The 27,760-nt window shown below is 32.7% G+C and overlaps 2 long non-coding RNA genes across 2 annotated transcripts in view; one reads left to right on the top strand and one right to left on the bottom strand.

Moving 5' to 3' along the window:
- The window catches only part of LOC142241038 (uncharacterized), a 360,681-nt gene that overhangs the window by 73,859 nt on the left and 259,062 nt on the right, over positions 1-27,760 (bottom strand). The gene's annotated exons all lie outside the window — the stretch shown is intronic.
- Positions 25,419-26,504, top strand: LOC142241025 (uncharacterized). The gene is made up of 4 exons (XR_012723460.1): positions 25,419-25,498; positions 25,561-25,729; positions 25,838-25,899; positions 25,965-26,504. It is a non-coding gene; the product is annotated as an uncharacterized LOC142241025 (long non-coding RNA).

Raw genomic sequence — 27,760 nt, 5'->3', positions numbered from 1 at the left:
AATTTCTCATGAGCAACACAAAATCAAAACAAACATTTTTGTATTTGTTTATTTACTTTTTACCGACATTTAGTTTGACGTTATGATGAGCTGCTTTTATGTTTTTGTTGTTATTTTTGTTCTACAGAGGCTACCTTACAATCATTGTATCATGTATTGCAGTATACTGGTAATGACAGTGAAACTGTCGTTGCCAGTTTGGAAATAGCCAAGTAAGTACTATGTTCGCTTTTCGCGTTGAAATTTTCGTGATTACTTTATTAACAGTTCAATATAAAGCATATAAGTTAACTCAATTGATGCGCAGTTTCTTGTTCCCATAGATTTCGACAAGACTCTACAGGAAGAAGTTTGTTTTCATTTATAATTTTGATTATTTAAGGAAAAGTAATCGCGAAAATAAAGAGGTTTTCAACTCGAAAATCGAACATAGTACCCACCTTTAGTTGAGGAGTCATTGAAAACAAAAACAAAACTCATTATTGGATACGACGCAAATGCACATTATAGTATATGGGCAAAGATAATTGAGAAGAAGATGCAGTCTTGTCATAGCGAAACTGAAGCACCAGAGGACTCTGCCAACAAAATATCATAAAGTTTGCGTCGACGTGTCTCTCAAATGTACTGCCGTTTGCGTCGGAAAATATAAAAACATTTGTGTTTTTCATACATTTCTGAATAAAAACTGTGAGGTTCACAAATACAATGAATGTTCGGCGTATGTACATTTTAAATAATTAGAAGTAATTTCTACCTATGGGTTAATACCATGTATTTTTCACTTTGATTCTTAACTTTCTACAAGAGAAGTAGGCCTTGGTATTTGAATTGCTTCTAAACTTTTTCCATTTGATTTCAAATTTTCAACAAGAAGGAGAAAAAAAACCTCAGAAAGAATTTAATTTATTACATATAAATATTGTTCGCCGCGAATTGAAGTATTTTCAAAGAAATTTTATATAAAAACAAGTTCAGGATTAATCCTTTAAGCTGCCTTGGTAAGTTTGAGAATATCATACAAGTTTGGTTAGAATTTACTGACGCTTTTCATTACTAGTTTTGACAGAGCTGCAGATATTCCAATTTACCAAGATAAAGCTGTGGGATGCATATCCCACAGCAACACAATTTAAAAATCTAATAGAAAAAAGATTTGTTTTGTATGGCGGTTTTGAAAACAGATGTTCATTTGCTATTTTATTTAAATCGTTGAAGGCCAAATGAATAAAATGAAGTTAATTACAAATTACCCTAAAATGCATTGGATTGAATTGATCACAAAAATAAGCAAATTATAAAAAATATGGTACCGTTATGCCAAAGAATTTTCCCCGCTTCTGTCAAAGGATTTTAACAAAAATCGAACAAAAATATTTAACGTCATCATTGCCAGGAATCTACTAAGTTTAAAGATCCAGTTAATTTGCATATGTCTCCGATACAATTACTATTATATTCCTATACCAAGACACATCTTACAATTTTCATAATTACTACATCCATTTATTTTGAACTGCAGTCTACAAGCGCTTGTCGACGGAGCATAAGATAAATTGTGAGTATTACTTTTCTTGTTTTTGCGTATGAGTGATTTTTATTGCTATTAAGTATACGCCTTGATTACACATTACCTATTATTTGTTTGTCTATTTTTTTTTATATATTTCGCGTTCATTTTTAACTTACATTATTTTATACTTATGATTCCTATTAGTTTTATTAAATGTTAAATATAATGTTTTAAATATAAATAAACTCCATGAAATTGAAAAGATGACATACTAAAGTTGAGCAAATGGGCTGACTAACATGTAGAGTCAGTATGGTAGGGAGGGTTGACTCAAGAGAGGATAACTAACATCTTTTCATCTTCTCAACTCTACGTAATGGTACTTCTAATTTCGTTATAAATACCTGTCAATGTTTGGGAAATTAATAACTATTGCTATCTAAGATATTATTTTTTTTTGTTGTTAATGGACCGAGATTTACATTTTGTGGCAAGAAAACACTCCCAGCCCTGAGCACAGCCGGAATTAAAAGATAGCAGCGCCGCAAAAGATATAATCTGATATGAGCTGGTCGTTACATAAAAATAATTGGCGCCCAACGTGGGGCCATCGCGTAGAACTTGTTTGGACTGATTGTCTTGAAATATGATAAAAAAATAAATAAATTGTTGGCGATGCACCCCTACAAATTTTATTTAATAACATCTACGGATTTGACAGGTATATTTTTGTTTTATTAAAAGTGTCTGTTTGGATCGTATTGTCTGCGATTTTCAATCTTTTTGGTAGAGGAATGAAACGAGAAGTAGGACTAAACGGACCAGTGTAATTTCGAGAATGAATTCTTGTTTGAGATATCTTTGTTTTAAAAATTGTTTTTGGAACATTTACTCACAAGATACATTCTTATTATTTTGGAGATTTCTTTCAAATTTCAAAGTATTATGTTGTGCTTGTTTAGTTGAGATTTGGAACTATGAATGAATACTCATTTCCAACTTCTAAACATCTTTATCGCATACGAATATTTTTCTTTAACTCAAAATAGAAATTGAAGTATATATTACTAGACCAAATGCGGAATATGTCACTTTTCAAGAGTAGTGGAGTATAGTTAATTATTGATTGATTTTTCTATTATAACGAGGTAATTATTTGGAAAAAAATGCCTTTGACAAGAAGTAGAGAGAACTTAAATGAAATTGGCGCAACTGCACCATCAAATGTTAGTTTTACTGTCGACATCGGTGAACACCAGAATACTGCCTCTAATGCGTCTAGAAGGGTAACCCGGTCTCAATAGCAAGTGAAAATGAGGAAATACGGCCTGCTCCCAATGAAACTAGAATACGTGACATGATAGGAGAATCCATAAGTAATTTGCGAGAGGAATTGTCCTCAACTCTGACCAATGAACTAAGATTCTTAATAAGGGATTTAAATATAGGAAGAATTGTTAATCTGTCTGAAACAAATAATAGAGAGAGAGAGAGGTTCTAAGTACCACAGGAAATGGGTATCCACCAAGTTTCACTTTGAACAACCATAGAGAAAGGTCAGATCGTGACCAGGGAACAGCTGACACAGAAAAGGTTTTGAATATAATAAGGAATTGGAGAATCAAATTCACGGGATATTCAAACGCAATGCCGGTAGAAGAATTTATTTATCGCGTAAATATTTTGACCATTAACCACTTACAATCTAATTTTGAGTTATTGTGCAGGCATGCCAGTAGCCTTTTTGAGGCTAAAGCCTTAGAGTGGTACTGGAGATACCATCGTCAACATCATGATATCACATGGGAAAGATTATCCGCTGCTTTAAAGGCCCAATATAAGGAAAATTACAACGATTTCGATAATTTGGATGATATTCGTAAGAGAAAACAGAAGTCTGCTGAAAACATTGATGAATATTTAGAAATTATATCATCTATGATAGACAAATTAAAGAATCCGATAAGCGACGCGGAGCTTTGTGAGACAATAATGAGAAATCTTAAACCAGAAGTACGCCTGGAACTTTTACATATAGATATCTCGTCCATTGCGGATTTAAAAAAAGAAGTGCGAAAGCATGAGAGATTTATTAAGGAGTTCGGTTATAAGGAAAATAGACCGCTGAAAGTTAGGGTAGCAGAATTGTCAGAAGAGGAGCGCCAAATTGAGTGTGCAGAGAATAATTACAATGAGATATGCGCAGAAAGAGTTTTGAAGTGTTGGAATTGTGAACAGCTTGGACACGCGTATATGGGACCTAGACGTATATTTTGTTATGGGTGTGGATTACTAGATACCTATAAACCACACTGTCCTACATGTACGAAGAAAAAGACGGGAAACGGGAAGATGGATGTCTCCCGCCAATAGTGGAGACATCCGAAATTATCGAAAACAAAAATGTTATTGCCAACAATGATAGTTTAGAAAGAGATGAAGGGTATACATGGAATCCTATACATTTGCGATTGACAAATTATTACAAATTACAATCACGATATAAAACGTCGGCCAGGAAAAGGAGATCGATTGTAAGGTTAAAAGAATATTACAAACGTCAGAGAATGTACAAGAATTGCACAATTTCGTCTATTGTCAATAAGGATATGGACAATAGACCATATATTATCGTAAATATTGCTCAGAAACAGCATTTGGCTTTACTCGATAGTGGAGCTAGTAGAAGCGTAATAGGCGGAGATTTGGCTAAAGAAATGCAATGTTCACCTAGTTTTAAACGATGTAGAGGACTTGTAAGCACGGCTGATGGAAAGAAACAGGGTGTTTCAGGATCAATTGAGCTACAAATTTCTTCACACGGTCAGGTTCGGAATTTCGAGTTTCTGATAGTACCCAACATATGCCAGAATATTATTTGTGGCTATGATATCTGGGAATGTTTTGGGTTAAAAATTTTACTACCTACTGTGGACGAACTAAGTTGTGACAGAACCGAATCAGAATTGTTAGATCTTACTCCAGAACAGAAGCATCGATTAGATTCAGTTATAGCTACGTTTCCAAATTCAGCGTTAGAGGGTTTAGGTTGCACCACTTTATTTGAGCATACTATTGACACTGGCGAAGCTAAACCTATTAAGCAACGATATTATCCAATATCCCCTGCCGTCGAAAAACAGCTTTGTGGTGAATTGGATAGAATGCTTGCTCTAGGTGTAATAAAAGAGGCTCCACCAAACACTTCATGGTCTTCCCCTGTCGTGGTGGTGATTAAACCGGGGAAGGTACGAATGTGTTTAGATAGTAGAAAATTAAATGCAATAACTATCAAAGATGCCTACCCTATGCCTAATATTGAGGGACTATTATCACGATTACCGCCAGTATACTGTATTTCTAAAATTGATTTGAAGGACGCTTTTTGGCAGCTCAGGTTGGATGAGAAATCAAAACAAAAGACTGCCTTTACAATACCCAATAGACCACTATACCAAATTACTCGTATGCCATTTGGGCTTTGTAATGCCCCACAATCATTATGTAGACTTATGGATATAGTAATACCGTACAACCTCAAGAGCTATGTATTCGTTTATCTAGACGATTTATTGGTAGTTTCCAAATCGTTTGATGAACATTTGACCCACCTCATGGAAGTATCGACATGTCTTCGTAAAGCTGGCTTAACTATAAATGTAAGTAAGAGCAGTTTCGGTCTGAGACAGGTCAAGTATTTAGGATATATAGTCGGTAATGGTACCCTGCAAGTAGATGATGAAAAGGTCAAATGTATTAGGGAATTTCCAACTCCAAGGTCTATTCGGCAAGTTCGCCGTTTTCTTGGAATGACCGGATGGTACTGAAGATTTATACATGATTATTCTGCTATATCTCTTCCACTGACCGAGCTACTATCGAAAAAGAAGGTTTTTACATGGACTGACCCAGCTCAGGAGGCATTTGATATATTGAAAGAAAAATTGACTACGGCCCCGCTATTGATACATCCAAATTATGAGAAACAATTTATAGTGCAGTGCGATGCTAGTACAAGCGGTATAGGTGCGGTCTTAGCCCAAGAAGATGAGAATGGCATAGAAAGACCAATTGCCTATATGTCGCGTAAATTAACCAAGCCTCAACGAAATTATTCTATAACGGAATTGAAATGTCTTGCTGTTTTGATGGCAATAAAGAAATTCAGAGCTTACATTTTCACTTTGATTCTTAACTTTCTACAAGAGAAGTAGGCCTTGGTATTTGAATTGCTTCTAAACTTTTTCCATTTGATTTCAAATTTTCAACAAGAAGGAGAAAAAAAACCTCAGAAAGAATTTAATTTATTACATATAAATATTGTTCGCCGCGAATTGAAGTATTTTCAAAGAAATTTTATATAAAAACAAGTTCAGGATTAATCCTTTAAGCTGCCTTGGTAAGTTTGAGAATATCATACAAGTTTGGTTAGAATTTACTGACGCTTTTCATTACTAGTTTTGACAGAGCTGCAGATATTCCAATTTACCAAGATAAAGCTGTGGGATGCATATCCCACAGCAACACAATTTAAAAATCTAATAGAAAAAAGATTTGTTTTGTATGGCGGTTTTGAAAACAGATGTTCATTTGCTATTTTATTTAAATCGTTGAAGGCCAAATGAATAAAATGAAGTTAATTACAAATTACCCTAAAATGCATTGGATTGAATTGATCACAAAAATAAGCAAATTATAAAAAATATGGTACCGTTATGCCAAAGAATTTTCCCCGCTTCTGTCAAAGGATTTTAACAAAAATCGAACAAAAATATTTAACGTCATCATTGCCAGGAATCTACTAAGTTTAAAGATCCAGTTAATTTGCATATGTCTCCGATACAATTACTATTATATTCCTATACCAAGACACATCTTACAATTTTCATAATTACTACATCCATTTATTTTGAACTGCAGTCTACAAGCGCTTGTCGACGGAGCATAAGATAAATTGTGAGTATTACTTTTCTTGTTTTTGCGTATGAGTGATTTTTATTGCTATTAAGTATACGCCTTGATTACACATTACCTATTATTTGTTTGTCTATTTTTTTTTATATATTTCGCGTTCATTTTTAACTTACATTATTTTATACTTATGATTCCTATTAGTTTTATTAAATGTTAAATATAATGTTTTAAATATAAATAAACTCCATGAAATTGAAAAGATGACATACTAAAGTTGAGCAAATGGGCTGACTAACATGTAGAGTCAGTATGGTAGGGAGGGTTGACTCAAGAGAGGATAACTAACATCTTTTCATCTTCTCAACTCTACGTAATGGTACTTCTAATTTCGTTATAAATACCTGTCAATGTTTGGGAAATTAATAACTATTGCTATCTAAGATATTATTTTTTTTTGTTGTTAATGGACCGAGATTTACATTTTGTGGCAAGAAAACACTCCCAGCCCTGAGCACAGCCGGAATTAAAAGATAGCAGCGCCGCAAAAGATATAATCTGATATGAGCTGGTCGTTACATAAAAATAATTGGCGCCCAACGTGGGGCCATCGCGTAGAACTTGTTTGGACTGATTGTCTTGAAATATGATAAAAAAATAAATAAATTGTTGGCGATGCACCCCTACAAATTTTATTTAATAACATCTACGGATTTGACAGGTATATTTTTGTTTTATTAAAAGTGTCTGTTTGGATCGTATTGTCTGCGATTTTCAATCTTTTTGGTAGAGGAATGAAACGAGAAGTAGGACTAAACGGACCAGTGTAATTTCGAGAATGAATTCTTGTTTGAGATATCTTTGTTTTAAAAATTGTTTTTGGAACATTTACTCACAAGATACATTCTTATTATTTTGGAGATTTCTTTCAAATTTCAAAGTATTATGTTGTGCTTGTTTAGTTGAGATTTGGAACTATGAATGAATACTCATTTCCAACTTCTAAACATCTTTATCGCATACGAATATTTTTCTTTAACTCAAAATAGAAATTGAAGTATATATTACTAGACCAAATGCGGAATATGTCACTTTTCAAGAGTAGTGGAGTATAGTTAATTATTGATTGATTTTTCTATTATAACGAGGTAATTATTTGGAAAAAAATGCCTTTGACAAGAAGTAGAGAGAACTTAAATGAAATTGGCGCAACTGCACCATCAAATGTTAGTTTTACTGTCGACATCGGTGAACACCAGAATACTGCCTCTAATGCGTCTAGAAGGGTAACCCGGTCTCAATAGCAAGTGAAAATGAGGAAATACGGCCTGCTCCCAATGAAACTAGAATACGTGACATGATAGGAGAATCCATAAGTAATTTGCGAGAGGAATTGTCCTCAACTCTGACCAATGAACTAAGATTCTTAATAAGGGATTTAAATATAGGAAGAATTGTTAATCTGTCTGAAACAAATAATAGAGAGAGAGAGAGGTTCTAAGTACCACAGGAAATGGGTATCCACCAAGTTTCACTTTGAACAACCATAGAGAAAGGTCAGATCGTGACCAGGGAACAGCTGACACAGAAAAGGTTTTGAATATAATAAGGAATTGGAGAATCAAATTCACGGGATATTCAAACGCAATGCCGGTAGAAGAATTTATTTATCGCGTAAATATTTTGACCATTAACCACTTACAATCTAATTTTGAGTTATTGTGCAGGCATGCCAGTAGCCTTTTTGAGGCTAAAGCCTTAGAGTGGTACTGGAGATACCATCGTCAACATCATGATATCACATGGGAAAGATTATCCGCTGCTTTAAAGGCCCAATATAAGGAAAATTACAACGATTTCGATAATTTGGATGATATTCGTAAGAGAAAACAGAAGTCTGCTGAAAACATTGATGAATATTTAGAAATTATATCATCTATGATAGACAAATTAAAGAATCCGATAAGCGACGCGGAGCTTTGTGAGACAATAATGAGAAATCTTAAACCAGAAGTACGCCTGGAACTTTTACATATAGATATCTCGTCCATTGCGGATTTAAGAAAAGAAGTGCGAAAGCATGAGAGATTTATTAAGGAGTTCGGTTATAAGGAAAATAGACCGCTGAAAGTTAGGGTAGCAGAATTGTCAGAAGAGGAGCGCCAAATTGAGTGTGCAGAGAATAATTACAATGAGATATGCGCAGAAAGAGTTTTGAAGTGTTGGAATTGTGAACAGCTTGGACACGCGTATATGGGACCTAGACGTATATTTTGTTATGGGTGTGGATTACTAGATACCTATAAACCACACTGTCCTACATGTACGAAGAAAAAGACGGGAAACGGGAAGATGGATGTCTCCCGCCAATAGTGGAGACATCCGAAATTATCGAAAACAAAAATGTTATTGCCAACAATGATAGTTTAGAAAGAGATGAAGGGTATACATGGAATCCTATACATTTGCGATTGACAAATTATTACAAATTACAATCACGATATAAAACGTCGGCCAGGAAAAGGAGATCGATTGTAAGGTTAAAAGAATATTACAAACGTCAGAGAATGTACAAGAATTGCACAATTTCGTCTATTGTCAATAAGGATATGGACAATAGACCATATATTATCGTAAATATTGCTCAGAAACAGCATTTGGCTTTACTCGATAGTGGAGCTAGTAGAAGCGTAATAGGCGGAGATTTGGCTAAAGAAATGCAATGTTCACCTAGTTTTAAACGATGTAGAGGACTTGTAAGCACGGCTGATGGAAAGAAACAGGGTGTTTCAGGATCAATTGAGCTACAAATTTCTTCACACGGTCAGGTTCGGAATTTCGAGTTTCTGATAGTACCCAACATATGCCAGAATATTATTTGTGGCTATGATATCTGGGAATGTTTTGGGTTAAAAATTTTACTACCTACTGTGGACGAACTAAGTTGTGACAGAACCGAATCAGAATTGTTAGATCTTACTCCAGAACAGAAGCATCGATTAGATTCAGTTATAGCTACGTTTCCAAATTCAGCGTTAGAGGGTTTAGGTTGCACCACTTTATTTGAGCATACTATTGACACTGGCGAAGCTAAACCTATTAAGCAACGATATTATCCAATATCCCCTGCCGTCGAAAAACAGCTTTGTGGTGAATTGGATAGAATGCTTGCTCTAGGTGTAATAAAAGAGGCTCCACCAAACACTTCATGGTCTTCCCCTGTCGTGGTGGTGATTAAACCGGGGAAGGTACGAATGTGTTTAGATAGTAGAAAATTAAATGCAATAACTATCAAAGATGCCTACCCTATGCCTAATATTGAGGGACTATTATCACGATTACCGCCAGTATACTGTATTTCTAAAATTGATTTGAAGGACGCTTTTTGGCAGCTCAGGTTGGATGAGAAATCAAAACAAAAGACTGCCTTTACAATACCCAATAGACCACTATACCAAATTACTCGTATGCCATTTGGGCTTTGTAATGCCCCACAATCATTATGTAGACTTATGGATATAGTAATACCGTACAACCTCAAGAGCTATGTATTCGTTTATCTAGACGATTTATTGGTAGTTTCCAAATCGTTTGATGAACATTTGACCCACCTCATGGAAGTATCGACATGTCTTCGTAAAGCTGGCTTAACTATAAATGTAAGTAAGAGCAGTTTCGGTCTGAGACAGGTCAAGTATTTAGGATATATAGTCGGTAATGGTACCCTGCAAGTAGATGATGAAAAGGTCAAATGTATTAGGGAATTTCCAACTCCAAGGTCTATTCGGCAAGTTCGCCGTTTTCTTGGAATGACCGGATGGTACTGAAGATTTATACATGATTATTCTGCTATATCTCTTCCACTGACCGAGCTACTATCGAAAAAGAAGGTTTTTACATGGACTGACCCAGCTCAGGAGGCATTTGATATATTGAAAGAAAAATTGACTACGGCCCCGCTATTGATACATCCAAATTATGAGAAACAATTTATAGTGCAGTGCGATGCTAGTACAAGCGGTATAGGTGCGGTCTTAGCCCAAGAAGATGAGAATGGCATAGAAAGACCAATTGCCTATATGTCGCGTAAATTAACCAAGCCTCAACGAAATTATTCTATAACGGAATTGAAATGTCTTGCTGTTTTGATGGCAATAAAGAAATTCAGAGCTTACATTGAAGGTCAAGATTTTAAGATTGTGACCGATCATGCGAGTCTCAAAAAAAGAACATAAACTTCATAGAATCCCGCGGACCAAGTCGGAAAGACAATCAACAGCAACAAAAATATCAACTGAGTGTAAAAATTGTTCCACAATCAAAAACTTATACGGAAGTTCTGAGCATGAATAATCCACGAACGGTAAATTCAGATAATAATACTGTTTTAAATGAAATTTTGAAAAATATGGAAAAGATAAGTAGACGTTTGGATTCTCAAGCAGCTCTCAATGAAAAGTTAATAGAAAAAATTAATGCTATAGTGATAAACTCACAAAATTCTATAAATCAGTAATGGCTACTTTAAGAATAGCGACATGGAATTGTAATGGTGTGTTAAGCCGAGTCAATGAAATACAATACTTTCTTTATGATCACAAAATCGACATATTGCTTATTTCGGAAAGTCATCTGACAAAGAACTCGATAGTCAGAATTAAAGGTTATAGTGTCTATAATGCGTTTCATCCATCACAAAGACCACGGGGAGGTGCCTCAATAATTATAAAAGCCAATATTGATCACCAAGAAGAACAAAAAGTTGAAAATGAAATGTTCCAAATAGCTTGCGTTTCTGTACAATTAAAAAAATATAAGGACTTCAAATTAGGTGCCATATATTGTCCACCAAGATATAACATTAAAATGGATCGATACGTAGACGTTTTCAAATCAATGGGAAACCACTTCATATTGGGAGGCGATTATAATGCTAAAAACAAATTATGGGGCTCTAGATTAACAACGCCAAAGGGACAACAGCTATACAAAGCATGTAGATTTTTAAAATGTGAGATATACACAGGTAATGAACCTACATATTGGCCATCGAATCAGGAATTAATTCCAGACCTAATCGACTTTTTTGTCACTAAGAATATTCCCAAAAACTATATTTTTGTAGAAAACACAACAGACCTATCCTCTTCGGATCACTCTGCAGTAATAATAACTGTGAGCGATAACGTTATAGAAAAAGAAATTCCTACATTGTTAACCAATAATGGTACAAACTGGCAATTCTTCCAATATCTTCTGGCTGAAAAAATAGAACTAAATACCCAACTTAGAACAGTGGAGCAAATTGATGAAGAATTAACAAAACTAATTGAAGCAATTCAAACATCAGCATGGGAAAGTTCACCTTCCACTTCTACATTCTACCAAAACCGAACATATACGAATGATATTAGAGAGCTATTAACCAAAAAAAGAAAGGCCAGAAAAAAATGGCAACGGGAGAGAACTCCAGAAAATAAAAAAACTTTAAACAGGCTTGTTAATGAATTAAAACAATTGACAAATAGGTCCAAAAATAATGCCATGTCTATGTATTTAGGCAATCTAACTTCAACTAAAGAGACAAATTATAGCCTTTGGAAAGCAACACGACAACTTAATCAGGCACCTCCAAAAATACCACCAATTAAAAATGCTGTCGGCACATGGGTTCGAAAAACCGAAGAAAAAGCTGATTTATTTGCAAATCATTTCTCAAATATATTCAAACCTTTGGATAGTAGATCAAACAACGAAGATATTCGCTTTATAGAAAAAATAGACAATGTTGCTATAAAACCAGCTACTCTTAAAGAAATTGAATTAATTATCTCAAAGGATTTAAGTGCCAAAAAAGCTCCAGGGTACGACTTGCTTACCGGAAAAATCATTAAAAAACTGCCTCATGTAGCCTTAAAAAAATGCTCTTTATAATAAATGCATGTTTTCGACTTAGGCACGTTCCGCTTGAATGGAAAGTAGCCGAAATCATTGTTATCCACAAACCTGGTAAACCTGAAAATGAATTAACTTCTTATCGGCCGATATCCCTGCTTCCAGTTATGTCAAAAATATTTGAAAAACTTTTACTAATAAGACTACGACCCATACTAAGTAGTAGACTATTGATCCCAGATCATCAATTTGGATTCAGAAACAACCACTCTACCATACAACAAGTACATCGCATAGTCGATGTAGCAGAAAGAGCATTAGAAAATAAATCAATTTGCTCCGCTGTGTTCCTGGATGTAGGGCAAGCGTTTGATAAAGTTTGGCATCAAGGACTCTTGGTTAAACTACAAAAAGATCTCCCAAAAGAATTTTATGAAATTCTGAAATCATACCTACGAGACAGATTCTTCAGAGTAAAGATAGAAGGAAAATACTCAAAACTTTATCCTATAAAAGCTGGTGTACCCCAAGGGAGTGTACTTGGACCAATATTGTACCTATTATATACAAGAGATATACCAAATGACCACGATGCAGTAATTGCAACCTTTGCCGATGATACAGCCGTCCTTACCACAGCAAATAGCGAAGTAGAAGCCACAACTAAGTTACAAGGTATTTTATCAAGCATCCTACTTTGGATAAACAAGTGGAGAATGCACTTAAATGAAAATAAATCAGTACATATGGTATTTACAAACAAAAAAATTCATCATACGCCACTGTATTTGAATGGCACAATAGTACCTTATGCAAACACAGCAAAATATCTGGGTATGACCCTTGACGCCAAATTAAAATGGAAAGAACATGTAAAGAAAAAGAATAAGGAAATTAAAATAAAATTCTCCGATATTTATTGGATGTTAGTGGACCACAGAATATCTATTCAAAACAAAATGTTATTATACAACCAGATAATTAAACCAATATGGACCTATGGAATTCAGCTGTGGGGCTGTGCAGCTAAAGAAGAACTGGAAAAAATTCAAAAAACCCAACATCAAATACTTCGTACCATTACTCACGCACCTTGGTACATACGCAACCAGGACCTCCACCGTGACCTGGGGATCAGAACCATCAAGGAAGAAATAACACACAACGCGCTGAAACATGTAGAAAAATTGGTATTGCATGACAACTTGGACTTAAATAATATAGTCCGAAATTTTCAAACAAATATATAATAAAACCCAAAATTTGAGCATAGTAATTGTACTGTACTCTTCAAATATATCTACTAGTTTAAAAATTTCTAGTATAAGATTATTATGTTATGCTAGCAAAAAATTACTAGATGAGTAAGACTCAGTTGTAATAAATTGTGAATAAATAAAAAAAAAAAAATGCGAGTCTCAAATGGCTCATGAGCCAGAAAGATTTATCGGGAAGATTGGCTAGATGGTCATTAAAGTTGCAAGGATTCAAATTTTGTATAGAACATCGGAGATGAAAGTATAATGTTGTACCCGACACCTTGTCGAGAATGAATGAGAGTGACCATCAGGTAGATGAACTGGTTTTAGAAGACATACCAGCAATTGATCTGAATTCATCAGAATTTGATAGTGATAGTTACGTAAATCTAAGAAGGGAACACGAGTGCAGCAAAATATCCGATTTTAAAGTGATTGACAAATACATTTATAAGCGGACTGATTTTTCTGCGGGTTTTAATAACGATTCCGATATATGGAAATTACTGATACCCGAAAAATTAAGGGAGAAAGTCATTTACACAGCGCACGATATACCGAAATCCGCTCACGGAGGCATAAAAAGATCTTTAGAAAGGATACGACGGTATTTTTATTGGCCTGGCATGGTCGTAGATGTGAGAAGATATGTTCAGAATTGTGAACTTTGTAAATCATCTAAGACTCCTACTACAACACTCAAACCTCCTCTAGGCCGAATGACTGAATCCGAACGACCATTTCAGAGACTATATGTCGACTTAATTGATCCTTTGCCTCGGACTAAATCTGGACATGTCGGGATTCTGATCGTGCTAGACCATTTTTCAAAGTTTTCTTTTCTGAAGCCAATTAAGAAATTTACTACAAAACCAATAATACAATATTTAAAATCTGAGATTTTTAGTTGCTTCGGTGTACCAGAAATAGTTGTGACGGATAACGGCTCACAGTTTAGAAGCAGGGAGTTCGAAAAATTTCTGAAGGACGCTGGCATACAACATGTCTTAACAGCAATTTATAGTCCTCAATCAAATGCGAGTGAGCGGGTGAATAGAGTGGTGAATGAAGCCTTGAGATCGTATGTGAGGAATGATCAGAGAAAATGGGATCAATATTTGGATAGCATAAATTGTTCTTTACACTAATAGAAAAAATTGCGTTTCACAATCGTGAACGGACGTTGTCAAAATGAAACGGAAACGTTCACAAAAAATCAAAACGGAATGTGCACGATTTCATGAACGGCATTCGTTTTTCTTTGGTCATGAAATGTCTTAAAATAATCGTTAGACGTTGTTATGTCAACTCCGCCGTTGGTGCAATGTGCTAAGGCGACTGTTAACGTGTATCGTGCAGGCAACACAGGTTCGAGTCACGGTAGGGGAAATCTTTTTTTAATTTTGTTTATAAATTCGTAACCATTACGTTTTCAGATCATGAACGCTGGTTGTTGTTTTGAAAATTTATGGTGTCATTTTTACGTTGTCAGATTGTCCCCATCTGTTCTCAGTTTGACAACATATGTGTGTTGATTCACTTTCATGAACGGATCGTTTCAAAATGACCACGCCGTTCATGATTTTTTCTATGGGTGTACGAAACAGCTATCACCAAAGTATTGGAAGGACTCCGTATCAAATAGTATTTGGTCAAACCATGGTGACGCACGGGGATGATTACAAAATTTTAAGGAAACTAAAACTATTGTCGGACTCAGATGTGGTTCTCGAGAGACAAGATGCATTTACGTTAATAAGAGAATCCATTAAAGAACATTTGAGGCATGCGTATGAAAAGAATAAAAGATTGTATGATTTAAAAAGCAAGGAAAAACATTTTGAAATTGGACAAATTGTTTTCAGGCGGAATTTTGCGAATAGTTCAAAAATAGAAATGTTTAATTCCAAGTTAGCACCTGTGGGTATAAAGTCAAGGATAATTGGTAGAAAGGGACAATTGTATTATGAACTTGAGGATATAGAAAGCGGATATAAAGCTTGTTACCATGCGAAAGACATTTGGACATAAGTACTCTATATTATTATTATTATTATTTTTTATTTTTTTTTTTTTGTACGTATTGTGTAAATTTGTGAGGTTCACAAATACAATGAATGTTCGGCGTATGTACATTTTAAATAATTAGAAGTAATTTCTACCTATGGGTTAATACCATGCATTTTTCACTTTGATTCTTAACTTTCTACAAGAGAAGTAGGCCTTGGTATTTGAATTGCTTCTAAACTTTTTCCATTTGATTTCAAATTTTCAACAAGAAGGAGAAAAAAAACCTCAGAAAGAATTTAATTTATTACATATAAATATTGTTCGCCGCGAATTGAAGTATTTTCAAAGAAATTTTATATAAAAACAAGTTCAGGATTAATCCTTTAAGCTGCCTTGGTAAGTTTGAGAATATCATACAAGTTTGGTTAGAATTTACTGACGCTTTTCATTACTAGTTTTGACAGAGCTGCAGATATTCCAATTTACCAAGATAAAGCTGTGGGATGCATATCCCACAGCAATACAATTTAAAAATCTAATAGAAAAAAGATTTGTTTTGTATGGCGGTTTTGAAAACAGATGTTCATTTGCTATTTTATTTAAATCGTTGAAGGCCAAATGAATAAAATGAAGTTAATTGCAAATTACCCTAAAATGCATTGGATTGAATTGATCACAAAAATAAGCAAATTATAAAGAATATGGTACCGTTATGCCAAAGAATTTTCCCCGCTTCTGTCAAAGGATTTTAACAAAAATCGAACAAAAATATTTAACGCCATCATTGCCAGGAATCTACTAAGTTTAAAGATCCAGTTAATTTGCATTGTCTCCGATACAATTACTATTATATTCCTATACCAAGACACATCTTACAATTTTCATAATTACTACATCCATTTATTTTGAACTGCAGTCTACAAGCGCTTGTCGACGGAGCATAAGATAAATTGTGAGTATTATTTTTCTTGTTTTTGCGTATGAGTGATTTTTATTGCTATTAAGTATACGCCTTGATTACACATTACCTATTATTTGTTTGTCTATTTTTTTTATATATTTCGCGTTCATTTTTAACTTACATTATTTTATACTTATGATTCCTATTAGTTTTATTAAATGTTAAATATAATGTTTTAAATATAAATAAACTCCATGAAATTGAAAAGATGACATACTAAAGTTGAGCAAATGGGCTGACTAACATGTAGAGTCAGTATGGTAGGGAGGGTTGACTCAAGAGAGGATAACTAACATCTTTTCATCTTCTCAACTCTACGTAATGGTACTTCTAATTTCGTTATAAATACCTGTCAATGTTTGGGAAATTAATAACTATTGCTATCTAAGATATTATTTTTTTTGTTAATGGACCGAGATTTACCTTTTGTGGCAAGAACACACTCCCAGCCCTGAGCACAGCCGGAATTAAAAGATAGCAGCGCCGCAAAAGATAGAATCTGATATGAGCTGGTCGTTACAAAACCCACAAAAGCAATACCAAAACGATTGTAGAACATTAAAATAAAACGTGTGTGTATTTTAAAGCAATATTTGCATTATGGTTTTATGTGAATATTGCCGTTTAAATTTATTCCTGGGCAGAGCTGCTTTGGAAAAAATTGACAAATAAAACAATTTTTTTCTCATAGCCCTCTACACCTTGACATTTGTTTTCTCTTTATAAGAGCACAATGCTTAATATTGCTATACTCAATTATCTTTGATATGGAGAAGTGACAGTGATGCCATGCGTAGGGAAAAATCCTTTTTGTCGGGGATTTTTCCTAAAGTTACAAATGTAGGGAAAAAAGGAACGATTTTTCATTTTTTCTACAAATGTAGGGAATTTTTTCAATTTCCAAAGTTTACCACATTTTGAAACAAGAAGAGTATTTTTGCCTAATATTTCAGATATTTGAAGATCCAAAATATGTGGTAGACAAAGCTTCATCTAATTAAATACGTTATTCATCGTTGTTATGGTAATGATTTTATTTAGAAAAGCTCATCGGCATCGTTAAGACATGTTTTTGCATTGGTATTTAATTACATTAATGCGTAAATAGATTTCATTTGCAGGTCGCTTCCATGTACACTGAAAAAACAGTGAACCCTTTTCCATTGCAAAATGAACTAAACTGTAGTAATATTGACCATGATTTAGCCCTTAAGATTTTTTTCAACTTGTCTAGTTTATAATTCTCTTAAATTTTAGTTCATCTATAACATTGTATTTTAGTTCATTTTTACAACGCCATAAGATTTATATACCCCTACCAAGTTAAAAAGTCAATATTATTTTGGTTTACTTGCTTATTTTGTGGAAAACCCGATAATAAAAATTGGTTAACAGTCTCTTTAAAATGTCGACAACTAAACTATTTTTAATCAATCCTTCCACTGTACAGAGAAATTAAATAATTAAAGGAACAACAAATCGTTTTACTATTATGAAAATGTTGATACATTAAAATTAAACTTTCTTTAAGCAAAAGTAATTTATTATAAAAACTAACGATGAAAGTTATTAATACAATGTCTTTTGTGAATAAAAATTATGACCACGTGGAACAGAGAGTAGTTCATTTGAACTCGCTGTTTGGACATTTTGACTTATCCTTTTTTATTCATCGTAGGTAATTTTTTCACACATCTTTCTGGAAATAAATGGAAGCAATAATGAAAATTGTTAAAAATTAACACCATGTAATGAAATATAATTTTTTATTCTTCATTTTAGCTTGTAACTTACCATATTTGGGGGCATTTTATCAAATGGTGTAAGGAATTCAACTTTCCTTTGTAAAACGTATCTCATACAATTTATACCTGAAACAATTAGAGAAATAATGAAGTATTCTATATAAACTCATAAAACTGTGTTGTTATTGATTTGAAGGATATAATAAAATAAATATTCTAGTTGAATGAAAGACAAAGTTTTAATATAAAACTTACCAATTATCTATTAAATTGTACGCTGAGGGGAAATATAAAAAGTTGTCCAAATTTATTTGGGTTACTCTGAAATTAAATATTTATTTTTTACATTAATTAAAATTATTAAATAGGTTTCCAAAAAATCTAATGAAAAAAATAATAATATGCATAAAAATATTATGGTTAACCCTAGACAGTCATCATTCGTCAAAATGACGACACGTAATTTAATTTTCGTTTTGAAATGGATTTTAGTCTATTGGGAAATGGTAAATTTAAGTTATACTAATTCGACCGTTTTATGAATTTTTGTTTAATACTAATTAAAACCAAATTGAATAAGAAAATAAATTCAAGTTTGGTTCACATTTTCGCTCACGAGCGTCTTGAAATGAGCCGTAGTCAAAATGACGGGGATAAAAGAAAGTTAAAGAATCCTTACCAATTCACTATTAAATTACAAGCAAAGGAGTACTAAAAATTTTTCCATTGGTTTCCAAAAAATTTGATTAAAGAAATACTAAAATAAGGTATTAAAAACCTGTAATTTTGATGATAAAAAGGTCATAAAAACGTAAATATTCTAGTTGAAAAAAGCCAATTTTTAAAAGAAAACTTACCAATGCTCTATTTTTTAAATTTGTTTGAATCCATCTGTAGTTGCTCTGAAATTAAATATTGCTTTTACAACAAAGAAAAACATTAAACTGGTTTCCAAACAAATTAATTAACAAATAATAATATACATAAAAAATATTCTTTTTAAATGAAAGCCATATTAAAAAAACACTTACCAATTTATGACTAAATAATACGCTGAGGTATAACAAAAAGTTTCCAAATTCATCTGGAATTGAATATTAATTTTTTACATTGAATAATGAAAATTTCAATACACCTTCAATTTCAACATATTTTACTAAATACTCTTAATAGCTTTTTTCTAAACTACCGATAAAATATTAATAACTTTCATTTCAAAGGTTTAATAAACAAACACCAATATATGTCTCAAAAATCCAAAATATTCCATGCCTTTATATTCCCTTGTTGCATACCTGGTTAAAAGATGCAACAGCCCACGCCAACGCCAACTATACAACTGAAGCATGCCAAACAAAACCAAGCAAAGCCAAAACATTCCTACAACAACAAAAACACATGTGCCTTTATTGAAAACAACACCTCATCCAGCCAAATAAACCATCCACGAATAACAAACACACACACACAAACCACTAAATGAACAAAAATAAAAACAACCCCACGCGCATGTATACACAACAAAACTCAAGTAACATCATCTTTACATTAATCACATTCCACTATTCCGATAAAGATCTCTGTACTATGCATTAGTTCATCGCATCTGCTGACAATTTACTCTAAGAATAATATTCGTAAAGGCACACCAGTTTATGAACGATGAAAAGTTTAACTTAAAAATTTGCAAAATTTTCATGAAATGTTATCTACCATTTTTGACGAAAATATCTATAAATTTAATTACATGTGAACTAAAAATATTTCATTGGGTAATTTTTTACCAACAATTATTGACTATAGGAATTGTCAGTAAGAAATTGCTATCCACTTTCAAGTTCATTTTTCGTAAAAAAATATTATAGTAAATTGCACTTATTATTTAGAAAATACTTTACATTTCACAAGTAGTTTTATAGCATGACAAACGAATTTTTAACTACCAGTTAAGAAATTTTTTAAGGAAATTTCCATCGTATTTTGAAGGTCATGAACTAAACGATTGCTACTTAGAATTTGTAAAACTTCCTTTCGAGTAGTTAATTTTCGTTGAAGATACGAAAAATGAACTAAAATTCTGGATAATTCTTGTAATAAATTATTGTAAAAATATTCTTAAATTTACGAGACACTTTTTTTCTGTGTAGGTGCATAAACAGGTGATGGCTTCCCCAACTTGGTGCTTCCCAATATTGCAGTGCGTTTGCGGATTCGTTTACATAAATGTTTAAATAAATATATATTCCGGAATATCTTCAAACAAGTGTTACGCTATTTATCTATGGGCAAATTACATTCATAACAGTTTTTAATTTTTTTTAGAAAAATGTTTTCTAGCGAAGAAAATAAAACCATTCCAGCAAAATTTAGAAAACATCCTTTTTGTACAAATTGCTCACGGTTGAATTAAAGGGTTGGCTAGAGACGGTCGAAAAATACGATTTTAAATGACACTGGTCATTGCTTGTGGAATATTGGTAGTGTTAAAAATGAGCAATGATGTTGCGAAGTTCCATATTCTATTAAGAATTTCAGTATTCATATTATTGAACATTTGGTCCCTTTATTGAAGGATATAGTCACTGACCCTAAACACAAACGTTTGAAAAATGCTAAATTTCAACCATTTTTCAAACATTTTTTCAAAGGATTAGGGTAATATTCAAATTGAGAAATTGTTGAGAAAATCGCGTTCTCAACAAAAAACAGTAAAATTCGATACAATAGCAATAATTTCTCAAGTGTTATCCTCAAATTGAAATGCATCGCTACTCAACAATTTCTCAAACAATTTTCGATGCGAGTCAAATTAAAAATTAACATTGTTGCAAATACTTTTCAACCAAAATTTGTATAAATGATATCGCCACTTCTAATTGAAAGTCAAAGCCAAAATTCTATGAATTTTGTATAATTTATTCATTTTCGTCAAAATAAAATATATAATAATACACTACACTACACAATACACTACAATACTAATTGAAAAATAAATATCTTATTAAACATATCAACAAATAAGAGCAAAACAACAAAACTTTAAATATCTTAAACATTATTTGTAAACACTTTTGCATAGATAATTCGATTTCTGTTTGTGTCATAAAACTGCATTGAAATTAATTAATATGCGGGCAATTTGAAATTAGGAACGTGATGGACCGCGTGTTAGCATAGATTTCCAGCAGAAGAAATTCACATAATATCCATTTTAAGCTGATAATAGGATGTAAATTAAACTGATGATGTGATGCACATTTTCATCCAGAAGTTAATGATTTATAATAATATTAAATTTTTAACAATTTTAATTGGTTGCACTTTGAAATCTTTCTGGAAACTTTTTCATTTTTCATCTGCCAGCTTCATAATGTTTGCAAGAATGTAGCATCCAAAGATTTTGGCAAATTGAATGTAATTCTCAACCAATTTGAAGATGTATTGAAGATGAGCTGTTTCAAGTCAAGTTGAATTTATATTGAAAATTACATTTGCCCTCAAATTGAAAAGTTTTTGCATTTGAAAAACGCTCATCCTGTGTTTATTGGGAATGTATGAATAATTTTGGCAATCACTGTGAACTGTGATATGTGCTTGGAAAAATTAGTTTTGTAGAGCATACTTCTAGGCTTTTATAAATATTGCAGTGATACCTAGGTAAAAGAAGGGTTTATATATTGTTTTTGACCATCTGGCAGTACTCCACTTATTGATACCAGAGAGTATAAAAAAACAAGGGAACGAAACTGTCAAGCGAAACTGGGTCAGTAGGTGGCAGTCATGAGGCGTCACCCAGTTCAGTTCTCTGCCGGCTTTATGAAACGTAAGGAAAATAGGATTTAGAACCTACTTTGTAATAACAAATGTTCTTTTATATATAGTCTTTTCATTCTATTAAATTTTTTGGCAGACAATTTGAAATTATAACTGCCGATGACTTAATAAAGAATTTATCAAAGCTGCGCTTCGACCGCAACATCGGTTATACCAAAGCTGCAGGCATTGTGCGACATCTATACGGTTGATATTTGTTGTTTTTGTGGAAGAGAAATCTTCGTCCTCTTGTTTTCTTAATACTCTCTGTTGATACATCACAGATGAGAAACGACGGACACGATGTTTTTATTTACCAAAATTTTCAATCGGTTAACATTTTGCATTCCAGTGGATATTAGATGAAGAAATCTAAGTTTAAGTTTTTGTATACGTTTTTTAATCCAAATTATGTGACGGCCACCATAAGACATATAAAATATATTTCGGACTTTTTGTAAGATTCGTATAATTTATTGTACAACTTGTAAAGAAGATGGTTAGTGGCACTAACCGAAATATTGGAAATAAATATTAAAACAAATCAATATTCGATTGTAAAATTCGATACAATAGCAATAATTTCTCAAGTGTTATCCTCAAATTGAAATGCATCGCTACTCAACAATTTCTCAAACAATTTTCGATGCGAGTCAAATTAAAAATTAACATTGTTGCAAATACTTTTCAACCAAAATTTGTATAAATGATATCGCCACTTCTAATTGAAAGTCAAAGCCAAAATTCTATGAATTTTGTATAATTTATTCATTTTCGTCAAAATAAAATATATAATAAATACACTACACTACACTATACACTACAATACTAATTGAAAAATAAATATCTTATTAAACGTATCAACAAATAAGAGCAAAACAACAAAACTTTAAATATCTTAAACATTATTTGTAAACACTTTTGCATAGATAATTCGATTTCTGTTTGTGTCATAAAACTGCATTGAAATTAATTAATATGCGGGCAATTTGAAATTAGGAACGTGATGGACCGCGTGTTAGCATAGATTTCCAGCAGAAAAAATTCACATAATATCCATTTAGGCTGATAATAGGATGTAAATTAAACTGACGATGTGATGCACATTTTCATCCAGAAGTTGATGATTTATAATAATATTAAATTTTTAACAATTTTAATTGGTTGCACTTTGAAATATTTCTGGAAACTTTTTCATTTTTCATCTGCCAGCTTCATAATGTTTGCAAGAATGTAGCATCCAAAGATTTTGGCAAATTGAATGTAATTCTCAACCAATTTGAAGATGTATTGAAGATGAGCTGTTTCAAGTCAAGTTGAATTTATATTGAAAATTACATTTGCCCTCAAATTGAAAAGTTTTTGCATTTGAAAAACGCTCATCCTGTGTTTATTGGAAATGTATGAACAATTTTGGCAATCACTGTGAACTGTGATATGTGCTTGGAAAAATTAGTTTTGTAGAGCATACTTCTAGGCTTTTATAAATATTGCAGTGATACCTAGGTAAAAGAAGGGTTTATATATTGTTTTTGACCATCTGGCAGTACTCCACTTATTGATACCAGAGAGTATAAAAAAACAAGGGAACGAAACTGTCAAGCGAAACTGGGTCAGTAGGTGGCAGTCATGAGGCGTCACCCAGTTCAGTTCTCTGCCGGCTTTATGAAACGTAAGGAAAATAGGATTTAGAACCTACTTTGTAATAACAAATGTTCTTTTATATATAAGTCTTTTCATTCTATTAAATTTTTTGGCAGACAATTTGAAATTATAACTGCCGATGACTTAATAAAGAATTTATCAAAGCTGCGCTTCGACCGCAACATCGGTTATACCAAAGCTGCAGGCATTGTGCGACATCTATACGGTTGATATTTGTTGTTTTTGTAGAAGAGAAATCTTCGTCCTCTTGTTTTCTTAATATTCTCGGTTGATACATCACAGATGAGAAACGACGGACACGGTGTTTTTATTTACCAAAATTTTCAATCGGATAACATTTTGCATTCCAGTGGATATTAGATGAAGAAATCTAAGTTTAAGTTTTTGTATACGTTTTTTAATCTAAATTATGTGACGGCCACCATAAGACATATAAAATATATTTCGGACTTTTTGTAACATTCGTATAATTTATTGTACAACTTGTAAAGAAGATGGTTAGTGGCACTAACCGAAATATTGGAAATAAATATTAAAACAAATCAATATTCGATTGTTTCTATGACCTCAAGCCGAACAAAATTAATAATCAGAATAAACTTGTAAATATTTAAAGTATTTCATTGCCTACTGGCGAATGTCCGGCATGTCTCATATTCGGCGACTTTTCTTTGCGCAACACGCTTATATTAAGGCTGACTCGCCATCAGTGCTGCCGCTACTACTTCAATCGAAGTATTTTGCTTCATTTTCACAAAATTTACTTCGTCACTCCTTCTTTCAAAAATCTGCTTCACTTTTTGTTCTGCTTCAAATTTTTAAATTTTTCCCCATATTACCTAATTGTTTTTCCTATTCCTTTAATTACGATGAACATAGCATAGTTTTAATCATTGAATTATTAACCGATGTGCACCAATTTTTGCATAGTTGTTAGATACCATATACTTACACCATGTACCAAATTTCAGCTGGATCGTCCCCGCAAGCCAAATTTGGGGATCCGTTTATATGTGGGCTATACGTAAAAGTGGACAGATATGGCCCATTTGCAATACCATCCGACATACATCAATAACAACTACTTGTGCCAAGATTCAAGTCGATAGCTTCTTTCGTTCGGAAGTTAGCGTTTTTCAACAGACGGACGGACAGACGGACATGCTCAGATCGACTCAGAATTTCACCACGACCCAGAATATATATACTTTATGGGGTCTTAGAGCAATGTTTCGATGTGTTACAAACGGAATGACAAAGTTAATATACCCCCATCCTATGGTGGAGGGTATAATAAAATGAATTCTATTGTTTGTTTTCAAAAATGTATGCTACTTCAATTTTATTCAATCTACTCCACTTTTTTCCAAAATCTACTTCACTCAATTTGTCACTAGCGGCAGCACTGCTCGCCATTTCCCTTTATTAACTGTTGCCATCATCATACTTTGATAAGAAGGTTTCGGTAGTAGTACCCTATGCCTTACCAGGCATCACGTCTAAAAATCCCATTATATACACATAAGTGCCATCTATTGGTTAGAATGGACAACGCACATGTCATACATGGTTGTATGGAAAAGGTAGTAGCGAACGCGAGTTCTGATGGAAAAAGAGAGTTGTGGAGACTGACCTTACACAAAGTCGTGAGACAGGCATAGCACAACTTATTCCCAATAAACACAGGATGAGCGTTTTTCAAATGCAAGAACTTTTCGGTTTGAGGGTAAATATAATTTTCAACATAAATTCAACTTGACTTGAAATGTTGACGAAATCTTTGAAAAGGTGTTGAAGATAATATGAGAAAACTTTGACAAAACACTACCCTAAAATGCAACGAAAAAACCAAGTGGTTTTCAATACTTATTTGTGCAACGAAGTTCGTGGTCGATTGCAAGAAATAAAAAAAAAATGGAAAATTTTAGACAAATAACCAAATAGTTTATAAAAATAGGTAAGTGAAAATAAAAAATGAAATAAAACTTTAAGGAAGTCACTAAATGTATGTCTCTTTGCCGAAAACTAAAATTATGGATTCTACGTTCTTGAAAACATTAAAAAGCTGACCGATGAAAAAATGGTGGACAATTAACTGAAACTGCTTCAAATAGTTTATAATAATTGGTAAGTCAATATGAAAAATTAAATCAACACTTTGGAGAAGTCACTAAATTTAAATCTCTTTGCAGAAAACTAAAATCTTTGGATGCTACATTCTTGCAAACATTAAGATGCTGACCAATGAAAAATGAGTGGCTTATGGACAAGAAAAAGTTTCCAGAAACATTACAAGTGCAACCAATTAAAATTGTTTAAAACAACAAATTGTTGAAATCAACAACTTCTGGATGAAAAAGTGCATCACATCGTCAGTTTAATTCATATGCTATTATCAGTTTAAAATGGATATTTTGTGAATTCCTTCTGCTGGAAATCAATTCTAACATGCGGTCCAGTACATTCCTAATTTCAAATTGCCCGCATGTTAATAAATTTTAATGCTGTTTTATGACACCTAAAGGAAGGAAATCGAATTATCAATGCAAAAGTTTTTACTAATAATGTTTAAGGTATTTAAAGTTTTGTTGTTTGTTTTTTTGTTCTTATTTGTTGATATGTTTAATAAGATTATTATTTATCAATTGGTATTGTAGTGTATTATGCAGTGTAGTGTATTATTATATATTTTATTTTGATGAAAATGAATAAATTATACAAAATTCATAGAATTTTGGAATTGACTTTCAATTTGAAGTGGGGATATCATTCATACAAATTTAGGTTGAAAAGTATTTGCGACGATGTTAATTTTGAATTTGACTCGCATCGAAAAATTGTTTGACCACTTATTGAGTAGCGATGCATTTCAATTTGAGGATAACACTTGAGATATTATTGCTAATGTGTTGAATTTCACTGTTGAGGGTAATGTCTGTTTTTTGTTGAGAACGCGATTTTCTCAACTTGAATATAACCCTAATCCTTTAAAAAAATGTTTGAAAAATTGTTGAAATTTAGCATTTTTCAAACGTTTGTGTTTATTGGGTTGGAACTCACGCTTGTCATTAGTGAAGTCGAAGTCAGTGTGTGCAAATAAGGTACTCCCACATAGGAGTTGAATTGACATTATTGTTGTTAGTTCGAAATAACCTGCAAATTTGAATTGTTAAATCTGCATCGATATATGGAAATAGTAATTTTTTCGGTAAAGTTTTGGAAATTATAGAATACTCTGGACGGGATTATAGTGTTTTATTTTTTTAAATATAGATATTATTGGCGACATTAATACGTGAATTTATTCGATTTATGAAAACTGTGTGCTCATTTTATAAAATACACCTCGGGTAAGAATATATGAACAATGTGCGCCAGCACAAAGGTTACATTTCTTCCTATCTAATTATTTGTATATGGTATATTGGGAATTATAGGATTTGTGTCGAGACGTTTGGGATTAGGAAACCCTATGAAGGTACTGGTTTCGCTAATTGGGAATTCACCTGTGGTTTGGTCAGTGACAATTTGGGACATATCTACCCTGAAGACACGCGAAATCCCGAGGTTAATAACCTCTACTACACGGAAACAATGTTAAATGAGTAGAAATATTGCAACATGCAGAAACATTATACATATAAGCAAATTCAGTGAAAATTGACCACTCAAAATTAATAAATTATAAATATTAAAAAAAAATAATAAAGTAAAAATACAACGTACATTTTGCGTTAACCTTCTTACGTGGCTGGAAAATCAAGTGGCTTTACTATTTCAACTTCTCCATTTTGTAAAAAGAAAAATCAGTAAAACTTCAAAATTTATTTTAAAAAATCCAATTAAACAAAAAGAGTAAAAGAAAGAAAAACTAATTGAAAGTACAAAAAAAAAATCAAAAATCAAATCATTTACAAATATTTCAAATCTTATATAATGAATCGAATCCAAGAAAAATCAAAAAGGTCAAATTATTGAAAAATATTTG

The sequence above is a fragment of the Haematobia irritans genome, chromosome 1 (assembly GCF_050003625.1).
Source record: "Haematobia irritans isolate KBUSLIRL chromosome 1, ASM5000362v1, whole genome shotgun sequence".
NCBI lineage: Eukaryota > Metazoa > Arthropoda > Insecta > Diptera > Muscidae > Haematobia > Haematobia irritans.
Note: the sequence above shows the minus strand (reverse complement) of the source record. Positions and strands in the feature narration are given on the sequence as shown.